Genomic DNA, 18346 nt, shown 5'->3' with positions numbered 1-18346 from the left:
CTAACAAATATCTCAAAATAACTAGATATTTGTTAAATTACCATTTCACTCATAACGCATTAAATTCTTCGTAAAAGATTCACCGCTGTTAATTTAATTTATTTATCGACGAGTAATTCTAAACGTCATCAAAATATCTTTTTGATCATATAAACTCCAAAATATTATTAACTTTGGCTAAAAAGCCTCCGAGCCAAAATCCAAAATACACAAAAATACATAAAGTATACTTTAAAATTATGGGTCTTACACTACACATATCTCACTATTGATCGTTCCTCCAAAAACATCTCATGATCAAATTATTGGAAGAACTAAACTGGAAAGATATGGTACCAAAGCGGCTGTTGTTGGTGTAATTACAGAGGTTGATTTGCCTCTGAAATACATAAAAGATATTCAAGTTTCACGTTAGAAGAAACACATATTCACATTGTACTGTTGTCTAATTCAAGTGCTTCTTTGGATCTTATCAAGGTATTTCCTAATCATGATTATTTTTTAATTCTTTCTTGGAATTCAAATCCTTATCATCAATTTTTATCACAATTTCAAAATATCATGTTAAATGAATTATCATCATATTCTACAAATTCTCCTCTTGATATCCTTAAAATTATATTTGACATGTTGTCACATTCATCTTATTTTTGCTTCCCTATATGCGTTCACTCTCTCTAGTTTTAAAAATGAAAAATGGATCTATTTTTTTTTACTGGTAAGCATGATCTTGTTCACATTCATCTTATCTTACTTGTGTTTTGGAATTTTGAAGGATATCAATTTCAAAATATTCTGGAGGAGTTTTTAGAAAATGTTATTTTTCTTAAAACTAGAGTCTACTCATTGTTTTCTATGTGTAGTATACATTTCTTTTGTATTCCCCAACCTTTTTGTGTTGACAAAGGAGTAGAGTTATTTTAGATTTTATGTTTAGGTTTTATGTTGGTTCAAAAATCTGAAGCATATTTTGAGCGGGAACTTTTAAGCTCTCTACCATAAAAATTAGAATCACAATTAAAATCTAAATTAACATGTTTGTCATCATCAAAAAGAGGGAGATTGTTGAGACAAAATCTCAATTTAATGTTTTGATGAAAACAAACAAAAAGTTAATTAAGAATATTAATTATGATTCTAAGTGTTTTGGTATTTACCAAGTGTGTTTGAGTGTATTAATCAAAGATAGGATCCAAGTAAAGCAAGAATCAATCAGCACGAAAAGCAAAATATGAACAAACAAGAAGGGAGAAAATTCTTGACAAAATCTGGAAAACGGAGAATGTTCTCCAGTTTCAAGAATGTTCGTCACAGCTCCAAAATCAATCAATCTCCACCAGTTCAAAGAAGATTCTGCCTCTGAATTTCATGCTAATGTTATCAGTACTTGGCAAGGAACAAGTAGGATCCATTCTAGTCAAAGAAGGCATTCGAATCACAAAGAGAGAAGATCATGAATTAGCAAGACTAGACAAATCTGAACATTCTTGATAACATTCTGATCAATTTGGACAACAGAGTAATATCAGTCTCCAGATTGATAAACATTCTCCAGCTTGTTACACTTGATCTTTAGCAACAAACATCTTTCTCCAAAATGATCAGACCAGTCTCTAGATTGATTATAAATCTCCCGGATGTTCAAGACTAAGTCTCCAGATTGATCATCAATCTCCAGAATTTTCAATAAACATTCTGCAGCAGATTGTCATCATTCTCCAAGCAGTTTTGGCATAATTAAACCTCCAGATTGAAGCAATATCATCAATAAATATATATGAGGTATAAAGGATCACTAAATACAAAAGAAATATGATCAAGAACGAAGAAAAATGCTCAGTCAAACAAATTTCACAAAGTGTTCAAAGGATGGAATATTTTTATTCAAATATATTGGTTTTGGTCAAATCTGACAGAGCACTACCAACAACTCTTTTGACCATAATTAAATGTCCTAAAAGCCTACAAAAGGAAGGCCAATGCTCAAGAAAAATCAGAGCTTCAAGTACTCAACAATTCATTACTCATTTCAATCATACTTGAATTTCTCTCATTGAATCAATTCTTATTTTTCCCATTGGATTCCTAGAATCATTCTCTTGTATTTTTCTGTCAAAAAATCAAAACTCAAACAAGTGTTGAGCCTTCTCAGATTCTAACAAAATAATCTCATCATTATTATAAAACTCAAACTATAAGAGTTTAGTATAGTTTGGGTAGATTATAAGAAATCCTATCAAGGTTTATAGGTGACTTGATGGAACTCCTTTCTGGGTGGAAAAGTTTTAACTTTATAGTAGATCAAGGTTGATCTGAACTATGTGCTGTAAAACTAAGAAGGTTCTTTGTTTTAAACTCTTAGTGGAAAATCTCAAGGTTGTGAGGACTGGACGTAACCTGGGTTGGGTGAACCAGAATATATCGTTGTGTGGTATCTCTTCCCTTATCTATTTACTTTTAGTCTAATTGATTATCAAGTTAAATAGATAAACTTAATTACTGATTTTAACTAACCAAGAACGTTATGCGTTTTGTAGTTAAAACCAAGAACATTCTCCGTGTTTTCTGTTTTCACATTCAAAATCAATCTTGAGTTATTTTCTTAAGTTTTTAACAGAAATTTTAAAAGGGTGAATTTACAACTCCAACCACCCTTTCTTGTAAATTGACATTGCTAATTCATTTTTGGCTGTAGATGCTTTGTTCACTTCTAAGAGATGAGAGGTCCAAGCTTGATAGTAAATCCAAACAGTGTATATTCTTCGGTTGTGGTGATAAAGAATTTGATTATAGATTGTGGGATCCGGTTGACAACAAAATTATCAGAAGCCGAGATGTGATATTTCTTGAAAGCCAGACTATTGAAGATTTTGATAAAGTTGAAAAACAGAAATAAAATTTCAGAAGTTACATTGATGTTGCGCCTAAGCCCCCCGACAGAAACCTTTGTTGATGGGGGAGATATACAGGTAGATAATGAGAATGTAATTGATGATCATGTACCTCACCATGATGAGCAGATTCCAATTGAGCCACTAGTTGAGTTTGAGTTAAGAAGATCTACTAGAGACCATCAACCTTCTCAAAGATATCCTCCACATGAGTATGTGATGATCACTGATAGTGGAGAGCTAAAGTATTATCAAGAAACTATTACAAATTTTGATAAAGAAAAATGGCTGAAGGCCATGCAAGAAGAGATGAATTTCTTGCATGAGAATCACACATTTGATTTGGTAAAGTTGCCTAAGGGAAGAAAAACACTCAAGAACAAATGGGTATACAAGATAAATGCAGAAGAGAATAGTTCTCAACCAAGATACAAAGCAAGATTGGTTGTTAAAGGTTTTAATCAGAGAAAATGTATTGACTTTGATGAAAAAATTTCACATGTAGTGAAGATGTCCTTTATCCGAGTTGTGCTTGGGTTAATAGCTAGTTTGAACCTAGAAGTTGAACAACCTGATGTGAAAACTGCATTCCTTCATGGTGATTTGGAGGAAAAGATCTATATGGAGCAATTAGAGGGTTTCGAAGTCAAAGGTAAAGAGCAGCTTGTGTGTAAATTGAAGAAAAGTTTGTATGGACTCAAACAAGCACCTCGATAATGGTACAAGAAGTTTGATTCTATCATGGAGAAACATGGATATGGTAAAACTACTTCTGACCATTGTGTGTTTATAAAAAACTTCTCTAACGGTGATTATATTATTCTCTTGTTATATGTGGATGATGTAAGACCCATAATTTTGAAGTACCATTTATGTATTTTTGGTGTATTTTGGATTTTGGCTCGGAGGCTTTTAAGCCAAAGTTAATGATTTTTTGGAGTTATATAATCAAAAAGATATTTTAATGCCGATTAAAATTTCTCGTCGATAAATAAATTGAAATTAACTGCGGTGAATCCTTTACGGAGAAATTATTGCGTTTAGGGTGAAATGGTAATTTAACAAATATCTAGATATTTTGAGATATTTGTTAAGTTATGTTTATTATATATATATATATGTGTTTGTTTGGAGGGAAAAAGAAAGGAAAACTAGAAGGAAGGAAAAGGAAAAGAAAAGAGTATATAAAGGAAAGAAGGAAAAAGGAAGAAAGGAAAAACAAAGGAAAGAAAAAGAAAGGAAGGAAATTCATAAAATTTCCATCTTCTTCCTCGGACACTCCACGCCCAAGAAATCCCCCTCCTCCATTTTTCGTTTTCGACGCTTTCTTTTCATCAAAACTAGTAACCCAATGTTGGGTGAGAGTTAGATCAAGGTTTTCGCGACTCCACTCTTCCTCTTCGATTCGAAAACGAAGAAAAACGGTTTTTGAGATCCAAACACAAACCCCTCCGTTTCTTCTAGATCCAAGCTTCATTTCTCGAAGAGATAGAAGGGAAAGTTGCTCACCACCACGCTACGGTGCTAGTGAACTATTTTGGAAGCGGCGTTGCGAGCGGAGATTTTACCGGAATTACTCGCGGTACCGGAAACGCACGTTAAAGCTAACGTTGAGGTAAGGGCTCCTTCCAAACTTCTAGTTGCATTAGGGACTTATCTGTGGTTGTGTGGGAAGGAATTTGTTAGGGTTTAATGTATCGATTTGGGGAAAAACGAAACTAATGCGTTATGGGTAAAACCTTAGAGTTAGGTTTTGTTTATGTTGATGAATGGTTCGTGGTAAATGAATTTGAAGTCATTGTGTATGATTATGGGTAAATGAAATTTGATGTATCTGGGTGTTATGTTGCGTGATTTGTGTTCGTTGTATTTGGTGTGTTCGTACTTGATGTTTGTTAATTGGTGTGGTTGTTGTGAATTATGGTTTGAATGTGAAAGTATGTTTGAATTTGTTTCTGTGGAATTTGAAAACCATTAGAGTTAAACGAGTATTAAAAATGGGGAATCTTTTAATACCTCGGTTTACTTAATGTGTATTTGAGGAAAATGTTTAAGTTAACTGGGCGTTGAGAATGGGGAATCTCTTAATGTCTCGGTTACTTAACTATCGTTTTTGAAAATCGTTTCGGTAAATGAGTATTAAGAATGGGGAATCTCTTAATATGACTGTTTGCTTAACGTTTTGTTTTGAAAATCATTAAGTTAAATCGGTATTAAGAACGGGGAATCTCTTAATGACTTATTTAATTAATGTTGTTTGAAAGTCGTTTAAGTTAAATGGGTATTAAAAATGGGGAATCTTTTAATATCTGCATTTGCTTAACGATTGTTGTGAATGGAGTCTGTGTATGCTCATGCATTTCATTTGGTAAATTGTGTCGACCCGTGATAGGTGACACCTTGGTAAACTGTACGGACCCGTGATAGGTTGTACGTTTGCGATTTATATTTTAGTAAATCGTGTTGACCCGTGATAGGTGACACTTCGGTAAACTGTACTGACCCGTGATAGGTGGTACATTTACGATTTACATTTTTGGTGGATTGTGCTGACCCGTGATAGGTGGCACCTAGGTAAACAGTACTGGTCTGTGATAGGCGGTACGTTTACGATTCCCGCTTTTTCTTTTAGTAAATCGTGTTGACCCGTGATAGGTGACACCTCGGTAAACTGTACTGACCCGTGATAGGTGGTACATTTACGATTTACATTTTTGGTGGATTGTGCTGACCCGTGATAGGTGGCACCTTGGTAAATTGTACGGACCCGTGATAGGTTGTACGTTTGCGATTTATATTTTAGTAAATCGTGTTGACCCGTGATAGGTGACACCATGGTAACTGTACTGACCCGTGATAGGTGGTACATTTACGATTTCCGCTTTTTCTTTTAGTAAATCGTGTTGACCCGTGATAGGTGACACCATGGTAACTGTACTGACCCGTGATAGGTGGTACGTTTACGATTTACTTTTTGGTAAATCGTGTTGACCCGTGATAGGTGACACCATGGTAACTGTACTGACCCGTGATAGGTGGTACGTTTACGATTTACTTTTTGGTAAATCGTGTTGACCCGTGATAGGTGACACCATGGTAACTGTACTGACCCGTGATAGGTGGTACATTTACGATTTACGTTTTTGGTGAATTGTGCTGACCCGTGATAGGTGGCACCTAGGTAAACAGTACTGGTCTGTGATAGGCGGTACGTTTACGATTCCCGCTTTTTCTTTTAGTAAATCGTGTTGACCCGTGATAGGTGACACCTCGGTAAACTGTACTGACCCGTGATAGGTGGTACGTTTATGATTTACGCATTTTAGTAAATCGTGCTGACCCGTGATAGGTGGCACCTCGGTAATTGGTACTTTGGCCTGCGATAGGCGGTACAATTATGATTTACGGCCCTTCGAGGAGGGTTTTGGTTTGGAATTCCGAGTCCATGCATTTTGGCATATACGCATTGCATTAGGGTGCTTGGCACGCGAGTCGTGGTTGATTTGAGTTTTATGATTAAGTGATTTGAATTTGAGTCGTTGTGGTAATTGCGTTGAAAATGCTAAGTGTTATGTGTTGATTGTTGTGTGTAAGTATGATGGTTATCGAGATCCCAATTGCCGTGGTAATCGTGTAGGAATTGCTAAGTGTTAGGTTGTGAACTTGATTAGGAATGACTTGAGTAAATGCATGAATTTTTGGAAAAACGATCAGGGAAATCGATTTCCCAATCGATTGGATGAGTTGCAGGAAGTTCACCATTTTGACCTAATCGATTTGCCAATCGATTGTATAAATATATCTTTCAAAATCTTTTAAGAAATCGATTTGGAAATCGATTGGCAGAGAGGCAGGAACTCAGCAAAACTGCCGAAATCGATTTGGAAATCGATTTGGCAACCCAGGGACTCATCAGAACTGACAAAATCGACTTAGAAATCGATTTGGTCATGCAAAAACTCAGCAGAACTGACCAAATCGATTTGGCAATCGATTGGCTCAGCAAAAGTCCTTATTTTGAGTTAGATAATCGATTGCTCAATTGATTTATCAATGCTTTGGTCAGTTATGTATTACTTGATGGTTTGAGAACTTCATTTTGAGTTCATTGTTAATTGGCAAGCATTATATGAACTTTTAGCATATGGAAAATCCTTTTAAGGTGCATGCTTAGTTGAAAAGTTATTTTGAGCATTTAAAAACTTAATTGCTAGGTGTTAACTGTTATTTTCTTGGTTGGTGACCCTTTACAATTATTGTGGAAATCTGGGCTTTGCCCTCAGATGAGAGTCAGGACGGTCCTACCGGTTCGTACCCTACGGACGGGAATGGAGATGGGAACGCGTGATTGCAGTTACATTAGGAGGATCTCACGGGGCGCGTGGAGATACTCAGGGTGTATAGCTTTTTGGTAGGATGATCAGATTAGGATGATGTATAGGAACTAGGTGTCCTTCTTTTTGGATTGGAGTATTTTTAGTTTGGAAAACTGTATTTATACTAATATTGTCAGTTTGACTTCTTATTCGAATGGGTTCCATGTACCATTTGATGTTGTGTAAATGTTTTGGATTTATAATTGGAGAAACTTTTCCGCTGCTTGTAAATTATAATGACTCAATTATTTATCCAAAGGCATTTCCTGATTTAATTCTTTGTTCGTTTTTAATTACTTTTGAAAAAAAAAAAAATATATCGTCGCTTTGAAAAACGGGGTGTTACAGATGACATGTTGATTGTTGGTCATGACACTAAGAAGATTTAATTTTTAAAGAAAGATTTGAACAAGTCTTTTGCAATGAAAGACGTGGGTCCTGCAAAGCAAATTCTGGGCATGAGAATTATTCAACACAATTACATTGAGAAAGTTTTAGAGAGATTCAACGTGAGCAATTGCAAACCTATTAGTACTCCACTTGTTACTCATTTTAAATTGAATTTTGATCAATGTCCTACAAGTGAGAAAGACAAAGAAGAGATGAAGAAGGTTCCTTATGCATTCGTAGTTGGTAGTTTGATGTATGCTATGGTATGCACAAGGCCAGATATTGCTCATGCAGTTAGAGTTGTTAGTCGATTTCTCTGTAATCCTGGTAAAGATCATTGGCAAACAGTGAAATGGATTCTCAAATACCTTAGAGACACTTCCAAAGTGTTTTTATTCTATGGAGTTGGTGAAACTATGTTGGATGGCTACACAAATGCTGATATGGCAGGTGATCTTGATTCTAGAAAATCTACTTCTGGTTATATGATGATATTTGCAGGGGGAGCTATGTCTTGGCAATCAATGTTACAAAAGTGTGTTGCTTTACCCATTACTGAAGCTGAGTACATTGCAGCAATTGAAGCGTCCAAAGAACTCTTGTGGATGAAGAAATTCCTACATGAGTTAGGCCTCAAGCAAGACAAGTTTGTGTTATTCTGTGACAGTCAAAGTGCAATCCATTTTAATAAGAATTCGGCCATTCATGCAAAGTCGAAGCATATTGAAGTGCGATATCATTGGATACGAGATGCATTGGAAATGGAGTCATTTTTAATTGAGAAGATTCATACTGATGAGAATGGTTCAGATATGATGACAAAGACCTATCCTGTGTCGAAGATGATATATTGTAGAAAGAAGGTCGACATGGTTGAGTAGTACTTTCCCACTTGAGTCGTGAGGGGGAGATTTATTGGGTGCGATCACTCCCCAAGTGGAACCCACCAAATTTTATTAATATCACTACGCGAAAAATAGTATTTTACAGCGCTTTTTTAAGCCATTTATAGCGCTTTTTCAAAAAATTAAGCATTGTAGTATCTAGCGCCTTAAAAAGATACAACAACGCTCTTTAAAATAAATAAAAACGTTGTAAATCCCTTCAAAAATGTGCTGCTTGTTGTCCTAGTTTTACAACGCTCTTTAAAATAAAATAAAAATGCTGTAAATCCCTTAAAAAATGTGTTGCTTGTTGTACTAGTTTTACAACGCTCTTTCAAAAAAGCCTTGTAATAGGTTCATTTTTATGCACCTTTTACAGCGCTTTTTCAAAAAGCGCTGTAAATCCCTTCTAAAACCGGGCTGCTTGTTGTACTAGTTTTACAACATTTTTTCAAAAAGCGCTATAATAGGTGCATTCTTATGCACGTTTTACAGCGCTTTTTCAAAAAAGCGCTGTAATAGGTGCATTCTTATGCACGTTTTACAACGCTTTTTCAAAAAAAGCGTTGTAATAGGTGCATTCTTGTTCTATTTTTCTTAAAAAATGTTGTAAATGGAATTTTTAAATTGTTTGTATAAACAGGTTTTTTATGACATTTTTTCAAGAAAGCGCTGTCTTTTAATTTTTTTCCAGAATCATTTTCATCCAGTAATTAGTTTACAATCAGTTTTCATCCAGTAATCATTTTTCAACCAACAATCAGTTTACAATCAGTTTTCCAGCAATCATTTTCACAACAACAAAACTACATAACTTTATAACTTTACATATTGACATAATCAGTTCACAACAAACTTGTAACTTTACATATTGACACAATCAGTTTACAAACAACACATGATATTGACACAATTACATATTTTTTACATTTACATATTCACAAAAACACATAACTATATAACTTTACATATTCACAACAGAACCTTGCAACACAACACATAATTTTTACATTTACATATTCACAACCTTGCAGCATGCCAATTTCCCATCAAATCAAATAATTTTCATTTTGATCACATACTTACACCAGTCTTCCTTTATTTCAGTTAGATCTCTTTCAGAGTATGTTGGACTGCAATTGTTAAAGTACTATGCGATATAAAATTTGAACATAAATAAGTTAGAATCAAATATATGTACATAGTTTATATATGAAAATAAAAATATAATGAAAATACTGTACCGTTTCTAGGATTATAGTTTGATTCATATCAACAATCTCCTTCATGAATCGCAATATGTAGTACCCGCAATCTATGTTGTTAGTTTGACGAAGGAACTATAAAATAAAACATATAAGTCAATAAATATTTGTGCATTGATTGTTAATAAAATTTTAAAGGCATATATTTCAAACCTTTATTGGAATCCATGTGATGTTATTTGACTTTTTCTTTGACATTGTAGCACCCCTTGGAGATCGGAAATTAAATCCGAGTGATTGCTCTAATGGCCGTGCAATGGATCTAAATAGTATATAACTTCAGAGGTCGTATTGATTGCAAACAGCACCCAATGTGCCCTACAACAACAAAACTTTGGTTGGCAATTTTGTTTACACAACTAATAAATTAAGATCTCATAAATTAAAAAAGATATAAATAAAGAATATATAATTACCCTGAATTATATGGCACAAGGAACAACTTATCCTTCTCTTGATTTCCCAATAGGATATCTACAACATATTTCTTTACATTAACTAGATCGAGTTTAAACATTGAAAGGTTATACGGAGACAAGAATGAAAATCTATCTGACAATTTGCGCGTGCACAACAACTTCTCATACAAAAACCTTCAATGAAAATGTCAAATTAGATTAATTACCAATAAATGCAATTAAAAGTAATTTTTTATCTTAAATAAAGTATTTTACCTAATGTATAAGCTGATGACCGTAGCACTCAACTAATTATGATTGAGAAGCTCGTATATGTGCTCTTTTTCAAGTAGTTCTTCATACTCATCTCAGAAAATAGCTTTCTCCATGCTTATGATACGTGAATCATTGCTGTCCGTATTCGTTTTTGCTTGTATGTCAATACACGACCCAAATCGAGCAAGGCGTGGATGACTTATTTTAGGAGCAGCAACTGATTTACCCCAATCCAGTTTTTTAATTTTGGCAGCTTTATTACCCTCCAAATTTTGAAGTTTTCTAGCATTATTTTTACCACGAACATCCAGTTGTGGTGCGGCTTTATTGTGGCAGGTTTGTTGTGCAGGTGGTTTTGATTGAATCTGAAAAAATGAGGTTATTCAGTTTGTTAGTTAATTGAATCTGAAAAAATGAGGTTAATCAGTTTGTTAGTTAATTGAATCTGAAAAAAATGACAAACCTGCCAGAATAAATGTGACAAACCTTTTCCTTTTCCGGTGACGTGACTGACTCGTTGCAGGGAATCTTCTTGCCATTCCCTTTAGACTTTGTATGAATCTAAATAAATGTGAAATTAATGTTAACAGTGGAAAAAATTAGCAATTAAATATAATCAATTATAATCATATATCGTGCAAATAAATATACATATCAGTTAAACATATATTTCAATTAAACATACCTTATCAAGGGCAACAAGATTTTTTTTGCCATGCCACGTAACTAGCTATTGCTTCTTCCAAATGCTTCATATCTCCATCGTTGTCCGATATAGGCAACGATGCATTTGGTTAAAAAGCAATCACGGGTGATACTTTGACATGGCCGACAGGGATCAGAGTGTTGTGCAATACTTCTCCCAAAGTATTGTACAATATTCCTTTTCCATCCTTGCGATGAGTAGGGGAGGATAAATACAACACGCAAGTAGAGACACCCTAAATCAATGGTTAATACATAAGCATGTGAAACAATTAGGTTGAATGAATTTCATATTTTATTAAGTAATTAATTACCTCGGGAAGATTTTTAAGACCAATGTTGCAACTAGCTTTTCTTTATTCGTCTTCACCAAGAATGCCATTTGCTCTGTTAGGACTTTGAGCTTCTCTAATACTTTCCAATTAGATGGATTTGGGTGCTTATCTTGTGAAAAATAGCGGGTTGGAGTTACGCCAAATCCTTTCCCCCTCACCTGTTAGTATCAGTGACCTCGCAATAAAGAAAATATATCAGTTTTCGTTACCAAATTAATCAGTATCAAGCGCACAACGGAAATTAAATTTTGAGGCATGCAAAGTTAGCAATATAGAAAATTAAAGAGAGAGAGTTAGAGAAGAAGACACAGAAATTTATCCTGGTTCGGTTGTTCCACAACAACCTACGTCCAGTCCTGAAAATCCAATCGGATTTCAGATTTTCTTCTCCTTCAATAGAAAGAATCAATTACAAAGATTTTCCAGTTTCCTCCCTGAAACCTATCAATCTCTAATTATGTCTTTCCTATTGAATACCCTCTGATCCTTGAAGACACTCAGCAGCCTATCACAGAATCAAAGTGCGACTCTTTCTTGTTGAGTCCTCTCAACCAAGAAAGTAGCCACCAGTTTCGAGCTGGCTTTTCTTGCGTTCTATTTCGTTCAAAGAATTATTACAGAAAGAATAAAAGATTGTAAAACAAAAGGGTCTTCAATCTTTATGAATGTTGCTCTTCACAAATCTGGATATTCATGGATTGTTCTTGAGCACATTATCATTTCTCTTAGATTATCAACAAACTGTATTGAGATCTGTAATCACAATTATGAAGTTGTTAGTTTGTTGTTATGAGCAGCTAAGAGCGTTGTGAGAAATTATGAAAGTTATGAAATGTTATGTAAAAGTTATATGAATAAAGATTGAAAGACATCTTATATAGTTTCTGAAAAACCAACTACGAAATCGATTTCCCAATCGATTTTGTAAAGTTATAAAATGAGCTAAATCGATTTGCCAATCGATTATCGCGATCTTGGTTTTCTTTAATCTTGAAACTATACAAGCTAATCGATTTACCAATCGATTCTTTAAAACAACACTTTTCAGCAGAACATGTCCAGACCTGTATAAATCGATTGCCTAATCGATTTCTGGGAAACTGTTTTAATAAAACTATTTTCAATCGATTACTCAATCGATTTGCCAAACTTCAGAGTCGATGTATAAAACCACGGAGTCGATTTGGTCACAATCTCAGAGTTCACTGTGTTTTCAACAAGTTTATTTCAATCGATTTGCCAATCGATTGTTTTCAAAACAGTGGCTCAGGTTTTTGATGTCAATCGATTTGTCAATCGATGTGATTCAAAATAGTGATTCAGTTTTAATATCAATCGATTTGCCAATCGATTATTTTCAAAACAGTGGCTCAGCTATTTGATATCAATCGACTTGTCAATCGCTTTGGTGGCATGTTCCTGAAAAGTTTTTACCTGGTGTTTAGTTCAATCGATTTCCCAATCGATTGCAACCAAACTTTATCAAAATTGAAAGTGTTAACAATTGATTGTCCAATCGATTGTATTTGTCACAGGTGAGGTCATTTTTCAAATGATACTTTGTCAATCGATTTGCCAATCGATTCCCTCAGTACTGGAGTGCCACTGTGACTCATTCAATCGATTTACCAATCGATGTGTTACCATCAGGTTTGATTTGTGAAATGTTCAATCGATTTACCAATCGATTTTCTCCAAATCAGAGGCTACTGACTTGTGCATTTTTCATTTTTAATTAATCTAATCGATTGCCTAATCGATTGCACATTCACAAACACTTAAGATTTCCTTACACCCTTGTTATGAAATCGATTTCCCAATCGATTTACATATTCAGAATTCAACTTTTGTTGATTTCTTGTGTTCCAAGCAATTTGATCCAAGTGTGTAGGGTTTGATTATGGTTCCTGAAATCTTGCTCAATTCAAATATTAGATTTATCATGCATTGTATGAACATTGTTGAATTATTAATTATGTCAAAATTAGGAATCAAGGGATCAAAATCCAACAATCTCCCCCTTTTTGGCATAATTGACAATTCAACCAAATTGTAACTTGAGCAGTATCAGATTAACATAAAATTATTTATGATCAGATCAAAGCATGTAGAACATGTATCAGAACATATTAGATCAGATCATATTAATACAACATACATTATCAGAAAAAAAATCAAGACAAAATAAGCATAAGTATCAAGTTATAATTGTTCTCCCCCTTTGTCATTTAAGACAAAAAGGCAGAAAAAAAAAAAAAAAAAAAATTCTCCCCCTATGTTACAGAATCATAGGCATTGGGTTTGAAATCATTTAACTTGTGTATAAAAAACTGTCAACACAATCAAAGCAAGTTATGAACATATCACATGAATGCATAGAGAAGGAATAAACTGTCATATTCATTAATCAAAATCACAGGAATACAGCAAGACATGGCAAAAACAGCATGGATCCTAAGAACCTAATCTCCTAAGCTAGGCTGGGGCTCACTATCATCTAAGGAAGGGGCTGAGACCGCTGTATTACCCTCAGCAGGTGTCTCCTCTTCGTGAGTCTCAGGGTTAACTAAGGGATCTAGGTTAGGTTCCTCAGCTGCTTGACGACTGATGTCTGCAACGTCTTCAAATGAGAGCTTGATGCCAAGGTGTGTCTGAATCTCATCCACAGTTTGAACAACTGCAGTCAAGGAGGCTTGCATAGTCCTTAGACGTGCTTCCACTCTGGACTGAAATTCCAACACTTGGGCATTATGGGCCATCTGAGCTTGAATGAATTCCAAGATTTTATCAACAAAAGCAGGAGGAGCAGAGACAGTTTCTGGTTGAGAAGGAGGTGGAGGTGGAGGCTGTGCCGGTTCAGCTGCAGGCTGTGATCTCATCCAAATACCTTGCACCCTTTTCAATTGCATCTGATTCACAATTGATTCTCCAAAAACTAGGGTGGTCTTGACAGATTCTTCATTTACCAAAGAAACCTTAAAGCGCTTGAGAATCTTGGTGATCAGTTGCGGATAAGGTAGCATGAGTTTAGTCTGCGAAGCTTCCAACATATGCCTGAGCACTATCCAAGTCCAGCTCATCCTTAATTCCTTTGATAATCCCCACAGCAGTAGTATGTCCAACTTTTGAACTACTGCGTGGTTTCCGGATCTGGGCACTAACATGCGTGTCAAAGCATACATCAACATACGATGCTGGACCTTCATTTGACCAATGGGTAGTGAAACCGATTCAACAAACCCATCAACCATCAGGTCTTTAACTGCTGTGTGTCTATCCATAGTCTCTTCCCATCCTTGGTCAGCAGTATCAGCTTCAGAACTACCATCAATGGATTTGCCATAGAAAGGCAATCCGGATAATGTAGAGAAGTCGTCAAAAGTCATAGTAATCTTCTTGCCTTTAACCTGAGTAGTGAAGCCTTCTTCTGTTAACTTGAAGGACGAGTAGAACTCTCTGATTAGCTTAGGATAACAATCAAGCGTAGACGAAAGAAAGTTTTGAAGACCATGGAATCGAAGATGATTCTGAAAAGTGAACTCTACACTGTCAAAATAGGGAAAATCCATTGTCCTAGCTTCATGGATTTTTCTCTTTACAAAATCAGGTGAGATGAATGATTGAGGTTCCTTTTCTTTTGTTGGTGCAGGGACCTTCTTAGCAGGCGGTGAAGAAATGGTTTTCTTCTTTGCAGGGGGTGAAGGAATGACTTGCTTCTTTTTCTTTTGAGCAACCTCTTTCATTGCATCAGCCATCAATTTTTCAGTAGGAGGTTCCTTTCTTTTCTTGGTCTTTTCTGGAATAGGGCATGCAAAGTTAGCAATATAGAAAATTAAAGAGAGAGAGTTAGAGAAGAAGACACAGAGATTTATCCTGGTTCGGTTGTTCCACAACAACCTACGTCCAGTCCTGAAAATCCAATCGGATTTCAGATTTTCTTCTCCTTCAATAGAAAGAATCAATTACAAAGATTTTCCAGTTTCCTCCCTGAAACCTATCAATCTCTAATTATATCTTTCCTATTGAATACCCTCTGATCCTTGAAGACACTCAGCAGCCTATCACAGAATCAAAGTGCGACTCTTTCTTGTTGAGTCCTCTCAACCAAGAAAGTAGCCACCAGTTTCGAGCTGGCTTTTCTTGCGTTCTATTTCGTTCAAAGTTTTATTACAGAAAGAATAAAGATTGTAAAACAAAAGGGTCTTCAATCTTTATGAATGTTGCTCTTCACAAATCTGGATATTCATGGATTGTTCTTGAGCACATTATCATTTCTCTTAGATTGTCAACAAACTGTATTGAGATCTGTAATCACAATTATGAAGTTGTTAGTTTGTTGCCATGAACCGTTTTTGAGAGCATAAGAGAAATTATGAAAGTTAGGAAAAAGTTATGTAAAAGTTATGTAAAAGTTTTTAGAAGTTATGAGAATAAAGATTGAAAGACATCTTATATAGTTTCTGAAAAACCAACTACGAAATCGATTTCCCAATCGATTTTGTAAAGTTATAAAATGAGCTAAATCGATTTGCCAATCGATTATCGCGATCTTGGTTTTCTTTAATCTTGAAACTATACAAGCTAATCGATTTACCAATCGATTCTTTAAAACAACACTTTTCAGCAGAACATGTCCAGACCTGTATAAATCGATTGCCTAATCGATTTCTGGGAAACTGTTTTAATAAAACTATTTTCAATCGATTACTCAATCGATTTGCCAAACTTCAGAGTTCACTGTGTTTTCAACAAGTTTATTTCAATCGATTTGCCAATCGATTGTTTTCAAAACAGTGGCTCAGGTTTTTGATGTCAATCGATTTGTCAATCGATGTGATTCAAAATAGTGATTCAGTTTTAATATCAATCGATTTGCCAATCGATTGTTTTCAAAACAGTGGCTCAGCTATTTGATATCAATCGACTTGTCAATCGCTTTGGTGTCATGTTCCTGAAAAGTTTTTACCTGGTGTTTAGTTCAATCGATTTGCCAATCGATTGCAACCAAACTTTATCAAAATTAAAGTGTTAACAATAGATTGTCCAATCGATTGTATTTGTCACAGGTGAGGTTATTTTTCAAATGATACTTTGTCAATCGATTTGCCAATCGATTCCCTCAGCACTGGAGTGCCACTGTGACTCATTCAATCGATTTACCAATCGATGTGTTACCATCAGGTTTGATTTGTGAAATGTTCAATCGATTTACCAATCGATTTTCTCCAAATCAGAGGCTACTGACTTGTGCATTTTTCATTTTTAATTGATCTAATCGATTGCCTAATCGATTGCACATTCACAAACACTTAAGATTTCCTTACACCCTTGTTATGAAATCGATTTCCCAATCGATTTACATATTCAGAATTCAACTTTTGTTGATTTCTTGTGTTCCAAGCTATTTGATCCAAGTGTGTAGGATTGAATTGGTGTTCCTGAAATTTTGCTCAATTGAAATATTAGATTTATCATATTAAGTATGAATATTGTTGAATTGTGAATTATGTCAAAATTAGGAATCAAAGGATCAAAATCCAACAATCTCCCCCTTTTTGGCATAATTGACAATTCATACAATTGTAACTTGAGCATATCAAACCATTTCAAAATCATACCAAAGAAACCAATTCATAGCATTAAATATGTACCAATACAGATCATCAGAGCATGTGTCAAAATGTATCAAATCAGCATTACATTATTAAGTATCAGAGCAAAAACAAACAACATCAGATGCTCCCCCTTAATAATGCAACAACAAGCATATTATCAAGTTATCAAGTTATAATTTTTCTCCCCCTTTGTCAATTAAGGCAAAAAGGCAGAAAACAATTCCTCCCCCTATGTTAAAGAACATAAGCATAGGAAATGAAATCATATAACTTGTATATCAGATCAGAACAAAACAAATATGCAACAGATGTAGTATGGCAGTATTTATATGATAACAATTAATACATTTGCTCATACATATATATTAATAAAACATAAAACAGCAAAAAAACAGCACGACAACCAAAAATAAGACAACACAAATAAGAAACTTGACCATCTAATCTCCTAAAGTGGGCTGGTTCTCACTATCATCTAGGGGAGAGGTAGAGACCGCTGTATTATCCTCAGCTGGTGTCTCCTCACCGTGAGTCGCAGACCGATCTAGAGGATCTGGCTGTGGTTCCTCAGTTGCTTGTCGACCAATATGCGCTATGTCTTCAAAAGATAGCTTGAGGCCTAGATGCGCTTGAATTGCAGCAACATCCTGAACAACTGATTTCAGGGATGTTTGGATAGATGTCAAGGTAGCTTCCATCCTTGCATTTGACTCTAATATTTTGGCGTTGTGTTCCATTTGAGCTGCCATAAATTCCATCAGCTTTGAAACAAATGCAGGAGCCTCAGCTGCTGATTCAGATGCTTGTGGAGGAGTTGGTTCAACATTTGGCATTGGTCTAATCCAAACATTATCTACTTTCTTCAGTTTCATCTGATTCACAATCGCTTCGCCGAAGATAAGTGTAGTCTTTGCAGATTCTTCATTCAACAACGATACCTTGAAGTGCTTGAGAACCTTTGTAACCAACTGCGGATAAGGCAACATGATCTTACTGTGTGAAGCTTCTAACATGTGCCTTAGCACAATCCATGTCCAACTCATCTTAAGTTCCTTGGACAATCCCCATAATAATATAATATCAAGCTTCTGAACAACAGCATGATTTCCTGATCGAGGTACAAGCATTCTTGTTAATGTATACATGAGCATGCGTTGCTGTACCTTCATCTGACCAATTGGCAAAGAGATGGTTTCCACAAAACCATCAAC

This window comes from Cicer arietinum, chromosome 1 (assembly GCF_000331145.2).
Source record: "Cicer arietinum cultivar CDC Frontier isolate Library 1 chromosome 1, Cicar.CDCFrontier_v2.0, whole genome shotgun sequence".
In the NCBI taxonomy this organism is placed as follows: domain Eukaryota; kingdom Viridiplantae; phylum Streptophyta; class Magnoliopsida; order Fabales; family Fabaceae; genus Cicer; species Cicer arietinum.
The sequence above is the reverse complement of the archived record's forward strand: the minus strand, read 5'-3'. Positions refer to the sequence as shown.